Genomic DNA, 22,899 nt, shown 5'->3' with positions numbered 1-22,899 from the left:
AATCTGTAATGTAATCAGTCAACAAACATTTACTAAGTTCTTACTATATGCTAGATATTGAGGAGCTAGAGGGCCAAGATGCCCAAGATCCCTTTCATTTCTAATCCTGGGACCACCAAATATCAATTATTGTTGTAATGCTAAATGAGAAAGCACTGAAGAATTAACTCAATTTCTAAAATTATCATTTAATAGTATATACTACACTTATCCCCATTACTAGAATGCAAGTTCCCTGGTCTTAATTAAAATTTGATTCTTATCCAAGACTTTGCACACTGTTTTATACATAGCAGGTACTTAATAAATGTCTGTTCAACTGACCTGAACTAAAAGAAAGCAGGTGGCACAGTGGATGGAGTTCTTGACTTGGAGACAGGAAGACCCAAGTCCAGATCCCACCTCAGATGCTTCTTGGCTATAAGCATGTCACTTAGCCTGCCTGCCTTCAGTTCCTCAACTATAAAATGGGGACATCTGCCTCAGAATGTTGTTGTGAAGATGAAATGAGATAATATTGTAAAGTGCTTAGTACAGAGCCTAGAATATAAGTAGGTACTTAGTAAGTGCTTAATCTCTTCCTATTCAGGATCCTCCTCATTTGCAGAGGATGGGTTCTAGACATATTCATAATTGAAGATATTAAGGGGTATTTTGTTCCCCCCAAAAAATACCTACCTAATTTCTTTTCTAGCCTATCCCTTTTTTGAGTGTTCCACATTGAGCCTCTAGTCATACATAAAGCAGAAAAGAAGAAAAAACCCTGACTTTACAAACAAGGAAACCAAGGTGTCACAGGGTGTAAATAGGAGATTTGTGATTAAGGATCAGATCAGTCTTCAAATTCTATTCTTTTTCCAGTATACCATAAGGCTTTGCTGAGTCATGAAGTCACTAGGGCAAAGGAACTAAGAGGGTAGAGATACAGAAGAAGAATGTGGGATGACCCTGAAACTCCCACAACTGGGAAATTTGCCTCCAGTTAAGTTTTTTTTGTTTTTTTTTGTTTTGTTTTTAATTAACTTTCTTCTTCTTCTTTAGTTTGGATTCCTCTATAATAGGAAATTAGAACTGACTGTGCCATCTGGTCAACTACTTTGGTTCAAGAGCCATGACAAAAAGATCAATTTTCCCTTTTTACCCATATATCTACCTTTAAGCTGAATCCTTAACTGCTTTAAATATTAGACAACTGCTCCCTAAGAGTCTGGGCACCTGGTGAAAATTTCTCTCACATATGATCTCATAGGGTAACTTGTATACCTCTGCCACACAGCCCTGTATTTTAATTTGTACAGTATTAGTTGTGCATTTTCAGATGATATGCAATTTTTAAAATTCCAATCTTACAAGTTTAAACAGCTGATGCTAAAAAATAGGAAATGGATGAGTGACTAGACAGCAAGACATATTTTAAACACTTCCTAAAATATAATTCAATTTCCCTAAGGAGGAAACCAAAAAGAAAGTAGAAACTATCTCAGTCAGAAAATGCTCAATTTCTATGCTAAGTGGAAAGATGTGGGAACTAAAGGCAACACTGACTTAGAATACAAATTCATTTATAAATTTTTACAAAGAAGGAGGTAGATTATTAAATTATTAGAATAGGAACCAAAATAACCATGGAAAATATCCACAAAAATTTTTGTAAGAAAAAAAAATTTTAACTATCAAAAGTAGCTTAGACACTTGGGACTCAGATAAGTCCCAGATGTCCCAGATGTACTTACAAGGGAATAGAAATGGCACTAAAGAAATCAAAATCAAGAAGGCAACTACATTAAACCAAGTACATACAGAAGAGAGTCACACTAGAGGCAACCTAATATATAATATTATATATGGTATATATTATCTAGCTAAACCATACTATGTTGTGTATTATATAATTATATAAGAATTACAATATACCATAAAATAGTGTAATATAACATGATTAGTATATAATATTAAATGTATAATTATAATAAATGTTATACTTATATATTATACAGCTAATATATACTGCTATACATTATATTTCTATAGTATATAATATAATACAATATATGTAATAGAGTAATTATATAATTATAATAGATAACATAACAGTGTAATATAACAATTAGTATATACTATGAATATTTTAAAATATGTTATGTTATATTGACTTCATTATATTATATCTATATATAGATATATAATAGAATCCTGATTTTCTATGTGTATTGTTTCACCACATTGGTTGGTTATTTTTTTTTTAATATAGAACATTTGGAAATGATGTGAAAGTTAATTTGCTGAGATATTGAAGGTGTTGACTAAAGGCTCTGCTTTTTTTATTTTAAGGTTCTTACACAGAATTAGAAAGGTGAAAGCCCAAGTAAAAGAGACAATAAGCTAAGTCTACCCTGAACGTGAGGAAGACAGCAGGCTTGCTTTTGTAAAATTTCAAGGTTCTTGTAAAGTCCTCATGACTTTTCCTGAAACCAAGGCCCAGTTTTTTAACAACAATATTCATCCAATGATGCTGTATAACTGCATGTCATGGAATACTCATCTCTGAAAAAGTGAAGTTGCAAACTATCCAAAGCAGACTATAACAAAAAGGACCAATTCAGGAGAAACCACGTAAAGGATCTCATCTGAGAAACGTCACTCTCCTGCTAGAGAGAAACTGCCTTTTAAGACAAAGTACAAACTCTTCAGTTTGGTATTTTATATCCTTCAGAGTTTATAAAGTTCAAATTGGCCCTAAGGATAGGAAGCAACACCTTCCCCTGATTATCTGCAGAGATGGAGAACTAGATTTTTCTAATATGTTGGTTAGTTTTTCTTGAATTCTTTCTTTTTCAGTCTTTTTTCTATTTTTAAGAAAGAAATAGAAGCTGGGTGTATTAAGACAGGAAAGGAGGGGGAGGGAATATACTAGGAAATGAAAGTGATTGCTTTTTATAGGTATAAATAAAAGTTTAATAAGGGAAAATTTTTTAAATTAAAATCCTTCATAATCTACCTCTAGCTTGCCTTTTCAAATTTATTTCACATTATTCTCCTTCATGCAATACAGATTCCAGCCAACCAGCCTATTTGCTATTTTCTGAAGTTGGCACTTCATCTCCTGCACCTTTGTGGCTTACTTTCATAATAAGAAGTGCTTATTCGTGACCATTGCTGTTTAGAATAATACACACCCCTACAATACTTTAACTCATGTGTCACCTCCTTTAGGAAGACACAGATTAACTCCAAATCCCTATACATCCCTAAACTTAACTTTTCTGCTCTTCAAAATGAAGGAATCAGACTATGTTCCCTTCCAAATCTAAATCCTATGATCCTATGAAAGTATATCCAACTTTTCAGGGCACTTACAGCATAAAATAAGAGGGGCTTTGCTGAGCCTATGAAAATTAAAGAACGGGACTTACGTGAATTCAGAAACAAGGAGAGATATTTTCATTGGGGAAGATGAGTAGGCAAGGGAACAAGGAAAGGTGTTTTGAGGCAGAACACTTCTAAGTGATCAAAAATAATTAATAAGTAGACTGAAAGGGGCATAGTCCCCAGCAGTAACATCCTTTCATTCCAATAAACATTTGTCAAAAATAATTTCTTCTCTGCTTCTCTGAAAGGCACAGAAGAAAGCAGATCTAGGTCATTCCACACCAAAAAAAAAATTGTTACTAAAAAAAGTATTATAAAATTAATGATAATAATAGTAGTGACTAACATTCATATACCACTAGGTGCAAGGCACTGGGCTAAAAGTGCTTTATGATTATTTCATTTGATCCTCACAACAATCCTGGAAGATAGATGCTGCTATTATTCCTATTTTCAAGTCTTCCTGACTTCAGGCCTGTTGCTCTTATCCACTACTCCTAACCTAGCAGGGCCTCAAAAAATCCTGTGGGATGGAGATAGAGCAAGTCAACAAGTTCTGGAAATTAAAAACATAACCTTCTTACAAAGAGAAAAAGAATTAGTACAAGAAAAACACTAATGCATGTGGATAGGTTACAAAACCAACGGTATATTAGGACAGAAGGATATTTTCAATAGCTAAAAAATTAAGACTTTAAAGTGTGTAGCACAAGGATACAACTAAAAATTCTGCCATGTATAATTTTGACAATGTGGTATGGGGTGGCAGCAGGAAGTCTTTATACCATAGAGTTCTGTCCTCCCTTGCTTCTCATCTCCTTCATATTCTTACATTTTCTGAAGTATAAGAAAGAATTTGTTCTATGAAGAAATGCTGCCAATCAAGGAATAAATTAACACTGAAAACTTAATGAGTATGTCTCAATCTATACAAGCTTAGTTTTCAGATGTCCACAAAAATGATAATAGTGACAGTAATAGTTCAGAAAAATAAGAAAGGCTACATAAAGGCAAGTGTGGCAAGGATTTTGTAAACTTTAGAAAGAGCCATAAAAATGTTAGTAATTATTATTCATTAAGATGTCCCGTAAGGTGCCTTCAGACCCTAAATCTGTTATTCTCCTCTTTCATTTTGGTTTTTTAGATCCTCTTCTTAAAATGGAAAATCTTCTTTAATAATCTGACTTTGGAAATCACAGTAAGAGAAAGTTAAGTGTTTTACAAATATTTTGATAGCTTTGTGAACTCAAGATTTTGTCTAATTCTCAGGGGAAAATAAAGAAAAGCTAAATTCATGTTAGAAGGAAAGCAGGAGGGGGCAGCTGGGTGGCTTAGTGGATTGAGAGTCAGGCCCAGAGGTGGGAGGTGCTGGGTTCAAATTTAGCCTCAGACACTTCCCAGCTGTGCGACCCTGGGTAAATCACTTAATCCACAAGGAAGGGAGGAAGGAAGGGAAGGAGTGAGGGAGGAAAGGAAGGAGGGAGGTAAGGAAGGGAGGGAAGAATTTAAACATAAATTCAGTCAAATATTTCTAATTTCTATAATCCAAATAGATTAACTTTTTTTAAAATCAATATACCAAAACATATTCAAATTATTAGCCAAAGAATTTATTCATAATATATCAACCAAGTAACATTAGGAATACATTAAGGAAACAAGAGGCCACAATTTGCCAAGTTATTTATTCTAGCAATAGAGAAAAAAAGGTGTTTTTTTTTAAAATACCATCATTTCAAAAATCTGAGGAAACTATATATCCCTTATCAGAATCCTGAATGTAAGATCTAACCTTGGATTTGTAATTATTAAAATTTGGTTGCCAAATAGTTAAAAATTTGGTTTGTCAAAAATAATAAGGGTTAAAAAAAGAATTGTTGTGGTCACCATTTACAAAAGTTAAATTTAAACTATGAGTCAGTAGGCTATTAGTAGCTTTATTTACAGCAGGGTAGAGGTATTAAAGTGGGAAATATAGGAAGGAGGTAGAAAATATCACCTAGCTAAAAATACCTTAAGTCTTAATCCTAGAGGTGCCAGATTGCAAATGTGCATCCGAATGTGAATCTCATCCAAATCCAAAGTCCAGATCAGGAAGCCGAAATCCAAAGGGCCAAAAATGCTGAAAAACCGCTGAGAACCTTCAGCGTATGAGAGGTCAAGACCACAAAGGTTCCCACCAGAGCTCACGCTCCCTAGGCTAAAGGCCACCAAGAATCTTAGAAATCAATCACAGTCTTTCAACTTGCCTAGCAGGGTGGGTGGGCATTTCAGGATGTGAACTCTCTTTGAATAGGGATACTTTAAGTTCTTGATTGGTTAACTTAAAATAGACAAAGGAATAAAGATTCCCTTTCACAGATTTTTGAGATGAATTTTATTTTATAAATTTGTGAAACCTTACTTGTCTTTAAATTACTATTTTTTTAAAATATGAAAATGAAATTCAGCCATCTAAGTAATCATGCTATAAAGCTTTAGAGTTCACATTATACTTCCTTGTATATGACAGTGAAGACAACTTGGAGTTACTTTCCTGGCACAGACTAGATTTATATTTGACTCAAAAGGCAATGCCATTCTGAATTTCCATTCCATTTTGCAAAACTTCGCATGACATTAACCTTTCCTAAAAAGAAGATGAATTGGCAAAATGATGTACTCTCCCCAAGAAGTGATTTGATTGGTATCATTTTTGCCACTACTTGTCTCTGAGAACTCTGGCCTGCTCAAGTACCTCAGAATTTCTTCTTGAAATGAAACTCGTCATTACTCAGATTAATAACATTTGCTGGCTTCTGAAAATGCTTTATCTGGTTTTTAAAGGGGCTATTAAGCTTCTGTTGACCAAATGTATCTAATGTTGAAAGAAAGTTCCCAATCTTTGACTAATATAGTAAATGTCATATCAATAGCTACATGATGAATTCAACATGAACTTTTTTAAAAAAAGAAAAAACTACATATAGATTATACTATTGATAGCAAGTAGACAAACCTTCAATCTTTTTAAGAAAATGAAATTAAAATGGAAATAAAAGATTACACACCAGCCCCCTAATTACAAAAGTTATTTAAGCATACTTACTGTGAGCCTTTCATATTAAAGAAACAAAAGTCCAAGATTACTACGAAGCATGGCTGCATTCAAAATATGAGTAAAGCTGCCAATGTCTGGTATTTACTTAGTCTTATAAACTAAATCAATGTTTTTCAAAACATTTTTTAATTGTTTTACCTTAATGTTCCCATATTCACTTTCAAAACTCACAATTAACTTGCTTTATACAAATGAAGTCTCAAATCTCCTTTGATGAATTCATTTTAAAATTCAGTATTTGAGTTGTATCAAATTAAGTTACCAAACTAACTGTAACTAAGACATAGCAGTGAAAAGTGCTAAGACACCAACATAGGTGATAATGATTAGCATTTCTATCTATAGCTGTTCAAATTTTAGTCTGGAATGTATTCCTTCCCATTTTTACATTCTACTTATGGCATTACAATTAATCAACTCAATTTTCCTTTAATGTATTTATTCTGCAAAGCTCAAATTTCTCTTAAATTGCAGACTGAGATAAAAATAGCATTCCTTCCACTTACTGATAATTTAAACATCTCCACCTGAAAGTTTTGTAAAATTTTAGACTACTCTTATAATGAAGACTTTGTACAAATTTCCTTGGTTTTTTTATTACCCAATAATTTTGCAGTTAATTAAAATGAATTTATAGCAGATCTGTATAATAGACAAATGTTTCATGAATGTGATCACCTATCATTTAGATATAACACATATATCTTTAGAGTCAATCTTATATTATCACTGGGATATTTAAAACCTGATTAGTCTTCCTTGACTAAATTTTCAACTTTGCTTGAGCTCCTATTTCTTACAGTATTTTTTCCTGTTCCCTCCAATTTAACTATAATTTAACTATTATCTACTTTACATTCCAGCTAAATTATCTTACTTACTATTCCCGGAACTGATCACTCCATCTCATATTCTATGCCTTTTTGGCAGATTCTCCCTCATTCTTACCTCCTCATCTCTACTCCTTGGAATCCTTACTCTTGATCACCTTCCACATACACTGTATCAAGCTGTGCTGGCCTACTTCTTGTTCCTTGACCAAAAGACTACCTTATCTCTGTATTTGTTAATGATCTCATCCTTAAATTATCTTGTATTTACATATACACACATCTCTCTACAGGCTGTATTTCCTCCCTTGAATCAGCAATCCTATAACTAAGCACATATATGAAGAAGATGAAAGGAAAGAGGAGAGACGGGGAATATGGAGAAGAGGAGAGTGAGACAGAGAGTGACAGAGATGAAGGGAGAGATGAAGGGAAAGGGAGAGACAGACAGAGAAACAAACAGAGAGAAAGGAGAGACACAGAGAGATATAGACAGAGATTCAGATTCAGAGAAACAGAGGGAGATCCTATATATACCAAAATCTTTATAGCAGCACTTTCAGAAATAACAGGGGTTGAGGGGAGGGGAGGGAACCAAATGAAATCAAAACTAAGGGCATGCCAATGTTTTGGTGAATGACTGAACAATTTGGGACATATGAATGCAATGGAACACTATTCTATAGTAAGAAATGATGAACGGACAAATTCAGAGAAACCTGGAACACTTTATAAACTGATATAATATGAAATGACAACAATATACATCGTAACTTTAATAATGTAAACAAAAAAATAATAAAAAGGAGAAGGCAATAAAACTCTGATTAAATGCAATAATCAACCTAATTTTCAAAGAAATTATAAGACTTTTCTCTCACTAAGTAGGAGAATATATATGAGGACTGTGGTATAATGCTATTGGAAGTGAATACTATTTACTGTTCATGTTTGTTTTTATTATTTTTTCTTCATCGGAAAGGAGAATTCAGGGGAGGAGAGGGGGACTAGCTATGTATAAAAGCAAAAGAAATCAATAAAACTTATCTCTCAAAACAAGATGTGATAGGAAGGGAATTGCCCTCCCCATTATGTCACTTTGCTTGATGTCATCAACGACGGATCTGAAGATCCTTTACCATTGAGATGTGCAAGGACAGAGAAACACTCAGAGAAAGGAAGTTGAAACCAATGAGGCAGGAAACTGATCCTACAGGCACTGTCCCCCTGAGCAGTGCCAGGCAAATTAAGGAACTATGATTGGTTCCTGAGATGCGACATGGGAGATCTAGTGGATGGAGAAAACTGCTTATAAGACGAGACCAAGGTATTGCTCGCTTTCTCACAAACTCTTCTGGCTGAAGCTTGGAACCTGAAGGAACATGTCCATGTTAGTGATGAGCTTCAATCCATCAAACAGCAAATGGGGTATTAAGCTAAGCAACTCTTTACCTCTTTCCTACATTTCCCTCTCTTTACTTTCATTATTTTGAGGTAATAAATCTACTAAAGCTACTAAGCAGCCTCATAATTTAATTTTCACTATTACAGTTCCTTGAGGCAGAGCCAATTCTCAATTCTCTCTTTAAATCCTCAGTTCCTGGCAAACCTTTCACATAATAGGTATTTAATACTTATAATGAATTGACAGTTCAGAAGGTTTTGAAATAGAAAGTATTTTCCATTGCTTAGAAGAGTTTTGTCCCCCAACCTTTTCCCTTCAATAGTATATTGAGGCTCCAAGTTAACAAGAGAATATGGTCCTCCTTCCTACAAACAGTCACTGAACCTTCTGGATTAATGTAGTAGTACTGAAAGGCACAATTCAGTGGAAATAATACTAAATTGGGAGACAGAGGGCTTAAAATGGGTTTAAATCTTAGCTGTGAAAATACTTACAACCTGTGTGACATGGGCAAATCATTTATTTTCTCTCTTATCTCCTCGGTTTCTTCAATTGTAAAATGAGGTGGAAGAGGAGGGTGGTAAAAGAGTTGACCTCTAAGATCTCTTCTGGATCCAAATCTAAGATTCAATGATTTTTCTGTAAGAGATAGTCAATTGGGTTGGCTAAGTGGTTCAGTGTATAAAGAGCCAGGCCTAGTGATAAGAGGTCCTCGGTTCAAATATGAACTCAAACACTTCCTGGCTGTGTAATCTTGGGCAAATCACTGAAGCCTGTTGGTCTCAGTTTCCTCATCTGTAAAATGAGCTAGAGAAGGAAATGGCAAACCATTCCAGGATCTTTGCCAAGAAAACCCCAAAGGGATCACAAAGCATCAGATATGACTGAAAACAATACAAGGAAGATTCAAGCTATTTTTAATAGGAAAGGCACTGACACCTGTGAGGACCAAAGAAAGGCTTCATACAGAAGGTAGAACCTGAGCTATGTCTTGAAGGAATTAGGGATTCTAAAAGCTGAGGATAAGGCCAGAGAATATTCCAGGCACAAAAGAATCCTATTTATCAATTCAACTCAAAAGAAATTTAAGGGCCTACTATGCACAAAGTATTATGAATGCAAGAATCAAATAAAAAATAATTTCTGCGAACAAAAAGTTTACATTCCGGTGGGATGATACAAGTAAACAGATTAAGATATAATGTGAGGGAAGGAAAACTACTCAGACCAAGAATGGTTCCTGAATAAAGTGAAACATGATTCTTGATAAATGGTAAGGATTCTAACAGACAGAGGGGAGTGAAGCCAGCATTATAGAAACAGAGGACAGTATAAAAGGAATAAAGTTTAAGATGCAATGCCAAGGTCAGAACATAGCAAATAAGCTAATTTAACTAAAATACAGAGTTCATGAAAGGAATTCATTTGAAATAAATATGGAATAGATCAATGAAGAGAACAAAAATAGTTAGACAGAAATAAGGCTTAGACCAATATTATATATCATATCCTACAACAAATTCAAATCGGATCTATGACTTTAATAGTAAATCCCAGACCTTTAAAAAAAAAATTAGAAGAGAGGAAAAACATCTTTAGATAAAAGGTCAATTTTTTTTTCTTTTTGAAAATTTTATTTAATTAATTAATTTAGAATATTTTCCTATGGTTACAAAATTCATGTTCTTTCTCTGCTCTTCCCCCAACCCCCTCCCATAGCCAATGCACGATTCCTTTGAGGTTTTACATGTGTCATTGATCAAGACCCACTTCCATACCATTGATATTTGTACTAGGGTGATCATTTGGGTCTATATCCCCAATCATATTGGTCAAATTCTTAACCAAGCAAGACTCAATTGCAAAAGAGAAAATAAATAATTTTGATTACATGAAATTGAAATGCTTTGAGGGGCAGCTAGGTGGTTCAGTGGATAAGAAAGCCAGGCTTGGAGATGGGAGGTACTAGGCTCAAATACTTCCTAGCTGTGTGACTTAAGACACTTCACCCAAATATATAGCCCTTACTGCTCTTCTGCCTTGGAACCAATACTTAGTATTGATTCTAAGGCAGAAAGTAAGGGTTTTAAAAAAGAAAAGAAGAGCTTTTGTACAAACAAAATCAATACATCTAGAATAAGAAGTTAAGTGACTGGGAAAAAATTGTTGCACTGAATATCTATGATGAGAGTTTGCTATTCAATATAAGTAGGCAACTAGCAGAAATAAATTGAGACCTAAAGTCATGAATAAATAGTTCTTAAAAGAACAAAGAATTAGCAGTCATATGAAATAATTTTGCAAAGCACTAATAGTAAGAAAAATGACTATCAAAACAACCTTGAGTTTTGGAGGCATTCTGAAAGAACCATACTAATGCATAGTTGATAAAACTATTATTTGGACTTCCGGTCAAGATGGCAGCTTAGAGAAAGCTAAAGTTCGGAGCTCCAGAAACCCTTCCTTACCAATCTCAAACGGAATGCTCCTAGGGCATCGAAATTCAAAACCAACAACAGAATAGACCCTGGAAACACTCCTCCTGGACCTGGATCAAAAGGTATGGCCCCCCAAGAGTCGGAGCCCGAGATCACTCGGATCTAAGGGGAAGGCAAAGGGAAGGTCCCAGGACCCATCCCCCCCCCAACCCAGAGTGCTGAGTCCAAGGCAGCAGCAGGAACCTCAGGGCAGGCAGGGGGGTCTCGGGAGCCGGCTGTTCTGAGTGTTCTAAATCTCTTATAATCAGAGAGAAACAAATCAAAACAACTCTGAGGTATCACCTCACACCAAGCAGATTGTTCAACATGACAGCAAAGGAAAGTAACGAATGCTGGAGGGGATGTGGCAAAGTAGGGACATTAATTCATTGCTGGCGGAGTTGTGAACTGATCCAACCATTCTGGAGGGCAATTTGGAACTATGCCCAGAGGACGACAAAAGAATATCTACCCTTTGATCCAGCCATAGCACGACTGGGTCTGTACCCCAAAGAGATAATAAGGAAAAAGACTTGTACAAGAATATTCATAGCTGCGCTCTTTGTGGTGGCCAAAAACTGGAAAACGAGGGGATGCCCATCAATTGGGGAATGGCTGGACAAATTGTGGTATATGTTGGTGATGGAATACTATTGTGCTAAAAGGAATAATAAAGTGGAGGAATTCCATGGGAACTGGAATGACCTCCAGGAATTGATGCAGAGCGAGAGGAGCAGAACCAGGAGAACATTGTACACACAAACTAATACACTGTGGTATAATCGAACGTAATGGACTTCTCCATTAGTGGCAGTGTAATGTCCCTGAACAATCTGCAGGGATCCAGCAGAAAAAACACCATTCATAAGCAGAGGATAAACTGTGGGAGTAGAAACACCAAGGAAAAGCAACTGCCTGAATACAGCGGTTGAGGGGACATGACAGAGGAGAGACTCTAAAGGAAACCCTAATGCAAATATTAACAACATAGCAATGGGTTTGAATCAAGAACACATGTAATACCCAGTGGAATCATGTGTCAGCTACGGGGGGTGCTGGAGGGAGGAAAAGAAAATGATCTTTGTCTTTAATGAATAATGCTTGGAAATGATCAAATAAAATATTATAAAATTTAAAAAAAAACTATTATTTGGTCTATTTATTTGTATCCCCAGCTCTTAGCACAGTGCCTAGCACACAATAGATGCTTGATAAAAGCTTTTTGCCTTGATTGACTTGCCTACATTGGAATTAAATTGGTAATTTTGCAAAGAAAATTAATAAAATGCCTATACCAAATGATCTAGAAATTCCACTGAGAGGCATATCCTCCAAGGAGCTAAATAACAGAAAATAAATGTTCCATGTATACCAAAATACTTATAACAGCCCCTTTTGTTTTAGCAAAGAACTGAAAATAAATGGTATGTTCACTGACTGGGCCATGGCACATTAACTGTGCTATAAGAAATGACAAATATCATCAACACAGAGAAGCAGAAACGACAAGTAAGATGAATACAGAGAAGTATGAAAAGATTTATATGAACTGATGCCGTCAAGTAAGCAGAGCAAGGAAAATAATATACAAAATGTGGAAAATAACCACAATGCCATGGGGGGTGGGGGGGGATGACCACTATAAAACCATGTCATGAACTTAAAAAGAACAAACTTGATTCCAAAAAAGAGATAGATACATTACCACCCACCCCATTCTTCTTTATAAAAGTTCAGAGTCCACAGGTGTGGAACACTGTATACAATATCAAATTTTTTTCAGTATATTGATGGATTGATTTTTTTCTTCTTCATCATTTTCTTTTCAATAAACTTATTTCTTAGGGGGGATAGATGGGGGAGGAAGAACAAAAATTCGGGAATTTAAGAGGAACAAAAATTAATCTGAAGGGTGATGGGGAAGAGGAGAATTCCATCAGAGCACAATTTCGAGAAGGTCCTAAAAAAACTAGAAAGATTTTCAGTATAATCTCAAACCTCAAGCAGTGGTCTATATTTCTGTTACCTGAATACTAATCTAGCTAAATTGGATAAGGCTTGTGGGAGTAGGGATGGGGAGGGCAGTCCTTCTTGAAAGTATAGATATTTGGGGTACAAAAGTATTTCTTTAAGGACAGGGTGCTACCCTATGTAAAACCAATCAAATTGCCAAAGAACTTCAGTTATACAATAATTCATAGATACCTCTTCTCACTCTTAAAATCACCTTAAATTCATCTTGAAGATTTAAAAAAGCTGACCTCAGACAGTCTGACTATGATTTTCACCAAGTCCCTTGTTCTTGCTTTTAGTTCTATTCCCTCAGAACTGTCTGTCCTTACTACTATTTAATCCAATAAATCTATTCTACTGGATTTTGCCAAGCCTCTTATTTCATGAGAAGCAAGTGTTGGGTAAGCAGAGTTTTTCACTAGTGAGATAGAGAGTATCAGTGCCAAAACAGTCTAGTGAACTGTGCATCTTTTCATCATTGGTAACCAACCTCACAACCCAAGCAACTTGAGGAGGGCCCATAATTACTTCTGATCAGACTAGCAAACAGATTAGCAGGTTCCGGCTCTCCTAGCAATGAAAGGAGCTAAAATAGGGAAAGACACTATTTTTTTTTAAATCCTTACCTTCCATCTTAAAATCAATACACAGCAGAAGAGCACTAAGGGCTAAACAATGAGGGTTAAATGATTTGCACAGGGTCACAGGGCTAGGAGTGTCTGAGACCACATTTGAACCCAGGACCTCTTGTCTCTAGGCCTGATTCTCTAATCCCTGAGTCACCTTGATGCCCATTTTCTCTCACCCACTCTTAACACAAAGGATCTTCTTCAACCACAGTCAGTTGTTGAAGCACAGTGGTTGGCACCTAGCAGGCAACTAATAACACCTAGTTTCCTTCCTTCCTTCATCTACCACTTCTTCCATCCGTCTTTTCCCCACGATGACCTCTCTCCTTTTCCTCTCCTAACTGATGTCTCTTACATGATTTTATCTAGTATATAATAATAACAATAGCTTGAATTTATAGAGTGCTTTAAAGTTTGCAAAGAACTTTCCAAATATCTCATCTGATCTTCAAGACAACTCTAAGTTGCAGGTGCAGTTATCTCCATTTTATAGATGAGGATATTGAGGCAGACAGAGGTTAAGTGACTTGTCTAGGGTCACACAGATAGAAGTATCTGAGGCCAGATTTGAGCCCAGGACCTCCCATCTCTGGGCTTAGCTCTATCCACTGAGCCACTTATCTGCCGCAAAACACAAACTTAAACAAGGAATCACCTAAAAAAGATATCTCAGGAGAATTCTACAAGACCCAAAGTCTTGTTATTAATATTCTAGCTATAAAAATACATAGGATCTCTATAAATTCTTTTGATATACTGTAAAGAGCCCTGTCACTGATGTCAGTGTTTCAATTTCACCTATGATGTTTACCACCCAAATAATTTGAGGCATATAAAGGCAACCTCATTAGGTCTCAGTTTCTTTATTTATAAACAGAGAGAGAGACAGAGAGAGAGACAGAGAGAGAGATAGGCAGACAGACTTAAATTCTTTTATATTTATATATATATATGATAAATATATACACATATATAATTATAAATAAATAAAGCCTCAGTTTCTTTTAAATAAAATCAGAATATTATATCAAATAGCCAGCATCAGACCTCTGATCCTGTCTTCTTTCCCATCAAGCTAAAAAAGAGGCCATGGTGATCTCAGAAGCAACAATCAGAATCAAAGAAATCTCTAATGTAAGTAAAGAAACTTCTAGGTAACTGCTTCCAACAGAAACACTCATTTACTTAACAGAATCCTGTCTACTGTCAGAGGCCTAGGTGCACCCATCAGAGTGGCAGGATTTTCTTGACAATGGTTAATTGCAGGGAGTGGCTCCCTCTATTGATGGGTCCCGCATTCTACATCCCCTATAAGGTCTGCCCCTTTAAGGCGAGGGGCATCTCTGCTGGAATGCTGGCTGGTGTCAGCTACAGAAGTCCTAAATGTTTGACAATCAGCATCTCAGCTTAAAACATTACCCATAACATTTTTCATTCTACCGCTTCTTTCAATTTGGCCTTCCACAGATAATCTTATGGGGAGTGGTATGTGGTATTTACCACATCTCTCAGCTCCCAGAATTAAAATGAAATTTGCATTCATATGTTGTTGAATAGTGATGGAAAAATAATTCTTCAAAATCTATGAATAAAAGTAGAGCAAAGTATGTCACCAAATATATGATTCCTCACATAAAATAAATAAAACAAATTATAAAGGAAAATGCTTAAGAAGGTCAACTAAAAGAATGAGAATAAGTTTCCTGATTCATTTACAAGAAATTTCAACTGGAAATGAGCAGAGACACGCTGTAGTCTGTACTGCCAAGTTATTGCCTTACTAACCTTGTATATGCATATTATAAAAATCATCCATTTATGTTACACTGAATTATTCTGGGATAACAGTGAGAATGTAAAACCTGAAATGAATTCCAAGTGACAAGCCCTTCATTAATCATCATTTTGAGATATTAATGCCACAGCATAAAGTCTTTTGCCTGAAATTGAAAGCAAATGGGGACATCCTGAAGAACCACCTGCAAGTATCATACTTTTTCCTTCCTATATTGGTTATCAGCACCTGCAGTGCAAATTTACTATAAGAGGTCACAATATAAATAGAGTTCTCCTAGATGTAGGAGATGAGGGCTGGCTCAGCATCAGTATTCCCTGTAGCCAGCACTGAGCATTTTCATTTGCTTATAGGGAAATGAATTCCAAAAACAAAAATTCCCTATAGAAAATTTAAATAAGCAGAATCACAACTACTGAAATATTTATAGAAACATAGTTCAAGAGCTGAGAGACCTCAAAGGCCATTAAGCCCAAGCCTTTCATTTTACAGAAGAGGAAATTGAGGTCCAGAGAAGCTAAATACTTTGCCAAAGGTCACACACAGAGGAAGTAGCAGAGGCATGGTTTGAACCCAGGCCCTCTAATTCTAAATCCCTGTGCTTTTTCCATGATAGCATACTGCCTGCACTCAATGAAAAAGGAGAACTTTCATTCTAAACTAGCTATTCTAAAACAAATTTAATTACTTATTTTATATTATATTATAAAACACTGTTTTATACCTCTGCCTTGCAATTTATTCTTTACTTGAAATAAAGTTATCCATTTTGATAGTCAATATATTTGCTCTGGCTTCTGGAAGATACATGAGAAAGTTATTCTAAATCATTTCATATCAACTAAACCATATTGTAAAAATAGCCGATTGGAAGTTTATCAGTGTGAGATAACACAAAAAGCACCAAATTAGCATTCAGTTTCTGGGTTTCTGTCATGACTCAGATACTTACTTGTCATATAACTTTGGATAAATCACCTAGTTTCCCTGAGCCTTAGTTCCCTCATTAGCAGTTTGGGTGCTGAGCCTGGAGTCAGGAAGACCTGAGTTCAAATCTAGCCTCAGATGCTAATTTGTTGCATAATCCTAGGCAACTCCCTTAAACTCTACAAGTCTATTTCCCTATTTGTAAAACAGGAATATAAAAAAATAGCACCTACCTCACAGAGCAATGTGAGGCTTAAATGAGACGATTGTAAAGCGCATGGCACAGGGCCACAGAACATAGTAGGCATTTCATAAAGGATTATTTTCTTCCCTCTCCTCTTCTTTCCTTAACTGACAAGATTGTACAGAGAATAATCACAATGCTTGCACAGGGAAAATCTTCTATCATTATGCACTGAATGAAGGAAATAAATGAAATATGGTATATAAAAGAAATTTGTTCATGGCAAAATACTATACAACTATATGATACTATTATGATATCATTCCACACATCTTTCAAAATATAGTACACCAAAGAAATACTACAAACAGAATCTTGCACAACTTAATAAAGCATAACCAGGCTCAGGATGCCAATTATAAAGTACCAAACTCTATTTCTGGAACCTGTTTCTTCTCACCTCTCTCTGGCTGATAACTAAGCAATTAGTGCTGGAACATGATTAATGTCATCAGACATCACAACTGACAACCAATGTCAATATAAGCAAGAATCAACTTTGGCAGAGGGGGAATGAGCTATTAAGCTTGGATGTTTTTTCAGTGCTTTATATGAGAATCCCACCTCAAAGTCAGAAAAATTATGCTTTTCATTGACTTTCTTCTTGGTCCTATCCCTTGGAATTCTTTTTGTGAAAATCCTAATGAGACAAGATAACAACAAACTTCCTGTACTTTCTCCTTCTCCACACCATGCTCTTGGGAATGTGACAAGTAGCAAATCCCAAATCTGCTCCTTCACACTGGCTCTCTCTGAATACGTCTTCCTGCCAGATTTCCTAAAACTTTCAGGAAATCCTCCTACAGATAAAGCAAAAAGTACTTTATCAAAAGTACTTTAGTAGCTATTATGTGCAGAGCACTGTGTAGGCATTACAGGAGATGCAGAGATTAAATGAGACACAATACCTTCTCTCTCATAATGTACACAAACCAAAAGGCAGATGGCATACTACCCCTACACACTAAAAGATAATAAAAAATAAGATGAGATTAGTTTATAAATGAACCGCATGAGAGGTTGAAATTGAGAGCTTTTTGAAGTAAAAGGTAGGAAAGAATTATCACTGACAAGAATTACTTCATGGAGGATATAACATTTGATCTGATCCTTAAAAGAAAAGGGAAGATCTGGGGAAGCTGGGTGGCTCAGTAGATTGAGAGTCAGGTCCAGAGATGGGAGGTCCTGGGTTCAAATTTGGCCTAAGACACTTCCTAGCTGGGTGACCCTGGCCAAGCCACTTAACCCCCATTGCCTAGCCCTTACCACTCTTCTGCCTTGGAACCAACACACAGTTTTGATTCCAAGACAAGATAAGAGTTAAAAAAAATAGGGAAGATTTCAACAAAAAGAAGGGGAAAGTCATATTTTGAGAAAGAAAGAAAAGAGGAGAGGGTAAGTAAAAAAAAAATTCTCAAGTATAGAAGAGGGAATATGAGACCAAACAAGATGGATATACTTTGAGCTCTATGAACCATCTATTCAGAGTGTAGGGGGCTTGGGCTGGAGACTTGAAGAGAGAAGAAAATATTTAAAATATCTCTAGAGGAAAAAAAGTAAAGTGAGAAGAATGTTGGCCCAACCTGAGTTTATAAGTCAACAAACATCTATGAAACATCTACTTTGTGCCAAATATTGTAAATGCTAAGGACACCAGCAAAAGCATAAAACTGGTCCCTTATTTCAAGAAGGAAAAGTCTAAGGAGGGAAAAAAACATTCAATCAACTACATAAAAGATACATACAGGATAAACTGGAGATAGTAATAAGGGAACAAATAGGAACAATTGCTAACCAGAAGTAGCAGGGCATGAACATAGATGGAAAAAATAAAAGAGGGGTCATACCCACAGATAAGCATATAATGAATGGATGAAGTTAATGGGAAATAGATTTATTTGGGTAGTAAAAGCCAGTAAAACTGTAACAGAGATGATAGGAATGGTAAGCCAGCAGTCCCAAAACTCAGTCATAATGAAAGTCAAAAGCACATTCAATGTGAGCAAGACAGTGGGAGGAATGAAGTGATAAAAAATTAGGGTTGAAGAATAAAATTCAGGATCTTGGAAGCATAAAGTGTAGTGATGATTGGGTTTAAAGAGTGCCCATGCCTGTGTGTAACTGAACTGAAGAAAGAGAAGTCACTGGAATTGAGGAGAATGACAAACTATGAAGTGACCAATTTACTTTTTCCCAAATACACTGGATGCAAATGCACTAAAATTCTAGCTATACACTTGTACAAATAATTCTGATAGAACATAGGAACGACGATTTTAGTCTCCCATTATACTCTGTACTGAGAAAGCCTTTCTCAATGTGCTATGGACATATATAGGGCTAACAATTTATTAAGACTTTTCAAACAACTCTGGTGTGACTAACCTGGAAGGCGGAATTTGAAAACAGAATGTATACAAGGGGTGAGGGAGGGAACTAAAGGAATTAAAACTATTTCAAATGCAAAAATGATGACTAAACATTACTGTTATAAAAGAGTAATATCTGAGAAGTGACTGTCTTTTTCTACACACAAGCTAAAATGGATTTATACAAATTTTGATAAATTTTTATACGTAATATGTAGGCTGCAGGTATGATCTCTCACACACGTTTATCTAATATATACATATATAACTTATACATATGCATATAGTAGAAGAAAAATAGCTTTTTAAAATAACTATATTATTCAACAGCAGGTAATGAATCATTCTTATTTTGGAGCCTTTAACCAAACACAAAAATGACTTTTCTATGGCTAAGAGTACTCAAGTCTAAATCAATAATAAAGATACTTTCCCCTCAATAATCTTTTAAATGCTTTTACATTTTATAAATCATTTCCATTTTATCTATAATCTGACTTCAATAAACCCATGTTTGAATTCATGTCAGGATTTATTCTACTCTGCTCTATGTATTAACTCAGCCATGTGTTCACATCTCAAGTAATTTTTGTTCAAATCCTTCCCCAAAACCTCCATAAAGAATCTATCCAAACATGATGAAAAAAAGATCAACCACCCTAAAAAGAACAGAGTCCAAAAGCAGATTGAAACGTACCATTTTTTACTTTATTTCCTCCATGAATCTTTCTTATAAGTAATAGGAGTTTTGTTTCACAACATGGTGAATGTGGAAATGTGTATTGCATGATAACATTTTGTACAACTTTTATTATATGACCTATCTTCTTGGGGAAGGGGAGAGTTAGAAGGGAGTGAGATAACATAGATGACAAAATATCAGAAAACAAGTATTAAAAGTTGTAACATGTAATCTGTAAAAAAAGGAGGGGGGATATATCCATTAAGCATGCTTCCTCCCTGGGCAAGGAGGCCCTTCTAGCTTTAGATCAATGATCTTCTATGAGTCTTCTTAACATTCCGTAGATCCCTGTACAATATTTTGGGTTCCGATTATTTTTTCTGCTTATTTTATAACCAGTTCATCTCCTTTGCTGGTCATTTGAAAGCCTTCAGGTCACCTACAGTTTTGATGCTTTTAGAGAATGTGATCACCATGATTTTGGAGAATAAGATAGCCAGGAAGACAAAAAAAAAGTCGAATAGAATGACTACCAAAAATTGGAGAGAAGAGAGACAAAAGGGTTTTGGCATCAAGGAATAAACTGGAATAGATGAACATAAGTTACAACTTTCCAAGGGTGATCCAGAATATTCTCCTCCCCCCACAATCTGATTCCAAGTAAAGTACTCTATCTAAGGTACCACCTAGCTATAAAATGAAGACTACAGTATCTGTAAAGTCCTTTTCTGGACCCAATCAGGCTGTACTAGATTTATCTAAAGGCCTCATTTCTAGATGTGACTGAGAAATTCAGCAAATATAGAAAACTGAAAGTAGTATCTAAAACACAACAAATTAATTAATTAATCTATGAATTTTTTGGTAAACAAAAAAATTTGTAGAAGGCATTTAACCTAGCATTATAGATCAAATATTAAAAAAAAAAAACACATTTTAAAAAAGAGCCAAAAGTATAATAAGGTCTTAATGGGAATAAAAGAAATGTATTAGAATTGGTAAAAAAAAAAATCTACTGTGGAACCTGTATGAAAATAGTAATCTACTTCAGACTGGGAAGCTAGGTGGCAGAGTAAGTAGAATGCTGAGCCTGGAGTCAGGAAGTCTCATCTTCCTAGGTTCAAATTTGGCCTCAGACACTTACTAGTTGTGTGACTCTGAGCAAGTCACTTCACCCTGTTGGTCTCAGTTTCCTCATCTATAAAAAGAGCTGGAGAAATAAATGACAAACTGCTCCAGTGTCTTTGCCAAGAAAACCCCAAAAGGGGTCATGAAGAGTTGGGCTCAAATAGCTGAACAAGAAGTTCAGAACTGGGCATCTCAGGGATAAGCCAATAAATCAGTCATTCAATAAATGCCAAGCACTGTACTAATAAGCCCTGAGGATACAAAAAGAATCAAAGGACAGTTCCTGCCCTCAAGGAGCTGTTCCCTCTTTTCTTCCCAGTCCCCCTGTCACTTTCTAAGTGAGAAAACTGAAGCCCAGAGAAGGAATATGACTTGCCCAATTACACACGTATTTATTGGCACAGTCAGGCAAAGTACCGTCAAGTACAGCAACCTGCACAAACTAAAAATTCAGAGTAATTAATTTTTTTTAAATTCTACACAAAAATAAAGATCTCTTCCACTTGACAAAAGCATGGGGAGAAAGAAAAAAAAGACACAAAAGATAGGCCCAGAGACAGGAAGTCTTGGGTTTAAATCCGGCCTCAGACATTTCTGAGCTGTGTGACCCTGGGCAAGTCACTTATCCCCAGTTGCCTAGCACTTACCACTCTTCTACTTTGGAACCAATACTTAGTGCTGATTCAAAAAAAAAAAAAAACAAGATAAGGAGTTCTTTTTTTTTAATAATCAAAATTAAAACTAAATACCTAACCTCACAATGCACTGCAAGATCTATTCCCATCCCATCACAAGTCAAGGTCCTCTCTTATAAATACAAGTTTATCTCATAAGTTAAGATTGGCATTTTTCAATTAATTTGTGCACCTTGGATCTACACTGTCATCTGAACATAACATTTGGAGGAAACATCTGATTCTATTCTGAGCAGATAAATTCCATCAGAAAATCAAATGTGAAGAGAGAGACTTCAGCTTGGAGAAAATGAAAACCTCGGATGCCAGAAATTCTTACTCCCTATGTGTGCTAATTTCTTAGATGCTAATAGAGTAATTATTTTTTCTCAGGAGATGGAAATAAATTCTAGAACATTAGAAGGGAAATGTATAACCCAAACAGCTCTAGATGAAGAGCCTGGCAAAAATGTAAAGTAGGGTCAAACTGTCAGCAATGATCATTGTAAGACTGGCGAAAAGAAAACTCCTTTAAATACACAATAAAAGCGCAGATGTTGCAAACATATTTAAATTTCCCAACACTTGCTTATGCCTTACACAATAACGCTTAATGAGCACTAAGACTGTAAGGCAAAATATTTTCCCAAGTTTTCCATAGAGGAGATGTGCTGTCTCATTAAAACAAAAGAATCTGACAGCCAGTGCAGTTATTCAAACAGACCAACTTACTTGTTTGAGAAAAACCATCTAAGGGAAATGGATGTGGGTTGGTTCCAAAATGTACACTTTTCTTTTTGTATTTAGCTACTAAATCAGGTTTGGAAAATGGGAGCGGAACTCACAATTCATCTCTCCTCCAGATTTTACCCTCATTCTTCGTTCTAGTTTGTAAGAGTTTTACTGATTGGTAGATGGGTGAGTGGGGGGGGGGGGGGTGCATGTGGGGAGGAAGAGGAAGCTGACAGTCTTCTTTTTATGTGACTTGCTTTTCTCTTGACACAGAGCTATAAATTCCTCTCCCTTAAGTCTTAAATTTCTGAGAAAGTTAGGACCAACAGTGTGTTAACTAATATATTAAGTAAAAAACATAGTGCCTCTTTTTCCCCCCAATGCAATTACCAATTTAAAAACATTAGGTAGAATTGTCATGGCACTTCTGATTGACTATCAAAGGAGTATAAGAGAATCAGGAGTACCTCTTTATAAATTTCAGCAATAGCTTCCTGTCTGCCTTCTCTTTCTTATTTTCCCTCT

The 22,899-nt window shown here is 35.6% G+C and overlaps 1 protein-coding gene across 3 annotated transcripts in view; it reads right to left on the bottom strand.

The window, feature by feature from the left end:
* PRIM2 (DNA primase subunit 2) overlaps window positions 1–22,899 on the bottom strand; it is a 391,097-nt gene that overhangs the window by 264,101 nt on the left and 104,097 nt on the right. The window lies entirely within an intron of this gene.

Source organism: Monodelphis domestica, chromosome 2 (genome assembly GCF_027887165.1).
Source record: "Monodelphis domestica isolate mMonDom1 chromosome 2, mMonDom1.pri, whole genome shotgun sequence".
Taxonomy (NCBI): Eukaryota; Metazoa; Chordata; class Mammalia; order Didelphimorphia; family Didelphidae; genus Monodelphis; species Monodelphis domestica.
This window is presented reverse-complemented; position numbering and strand designations above follow the sequence as displayed.